This window comes from Muscardinus avellanarius (genome assembly GCF_963383645.1).
Source record: "Muscardinus avellanarius genome assembly, chromosome: 10".
Lineage (NCBI taxonomy): Eukaryota > Metazoa > Chordata > Mammalia > Rodentia > Gliridae > Muscardinus > Muscardinus avellanarius.
The window spans coordinates 65004068-65005233 of record NC_137796.1 but is presented as its reverse complement, the minus strand read 5'-3'; positions in this window follow the sequence as shown (position 1 = coordinate 65005233).

Here is a 1166-nt window from a genome sequence, read left to right as displayed (position 1 = left end):
TTAGAATGTCCCTGGGTTCAATCTCCAGTGCCACACACACATACACAAAAAAAGAGTTAAAAACAAATGTACAAGCTGGGCGTGGTGGCACACGCTTGTAATCCCAGCATTCGGGAGGCTGAGACCGGAGGATCGCAGTTCATGGACAGCCTCAGCTACTTAGTGAAGCCCTCTGCAACTCAGTGAGACCCTGTTTCAAAATAAAGAATAAAAAACAGGGCACGGGGTAACTCGGAGGTCAAATGCCCCTGGTTCCATCCCCAGACACCCCCACACACACACACACACACACAAATTACAGATCTGGGCGTGGTGGCGCACGCTTGTAATCCCCGCACTTGGGAGGCTGAGACAGGAGGATCGAACAGGTTCAAAGCCAGCCTCAGCTACTTAGTGAGGCTCTCAGCAACTTAGTGAGACCCTGTTTCCAAATAAAGTATAAAATAGGTCTGGGAGTATAGCCCGGAGGTAAAAAAGCCCTTGGGTTCCACCCCCAGTACCACAAAAAACAAATGCGCAGTACAGTATTGAAAGCTCAAACACCAGAGGTTGTGAAAAAGTACAGCATGCCCACGAGGCTTCCCATACCATGAACTCTGAAGTTACAAGTCCTCTTTCCTTCCCACCGTATTTTTTGTTATAACCTTTATACACATGTGAAGAGTTTGGTAGAAAGGAGGAGGTTTACCTCAGTGGAGAGAGGGAGACTTAAGAGTGCAAAAGAGCAGGTTTTGTAAAGCCCAGCGGGCTCCTTACTGGCTTCGTGACCCTGAGCAACTCATTTCCCTTCCTTTGTCCTCTCTGTATTTGCAGATGAAAGTGCATACGCTATCAGGATTGTTGTAAGGATTCAAATCACAAACTTGAAATGTATTCAACAAGTTTATTGAGACCTGCTGGGACCTCAGCCTGTGGAAAACTGACACATCCAACTTGTCCCCACTCTCAATAAGCTCACAGTTTGGAAATAGGTAACTACAAAAACAGCCTAGCAAATAAATGCCTTCAAACAGTAAGAACTTAAAAAGGATAGTATTCAAAACCCTGGGATCAGAAACTAACCACTGAGAGAGGTAGAGAGGCACGAGCCTCCAGGAGGAGAGGAGCTTGGGAAGATCCAGGGAGCCTCTTGCTGCAGTCAGCCGCGTCCCCTGGGTCTCTGGTGC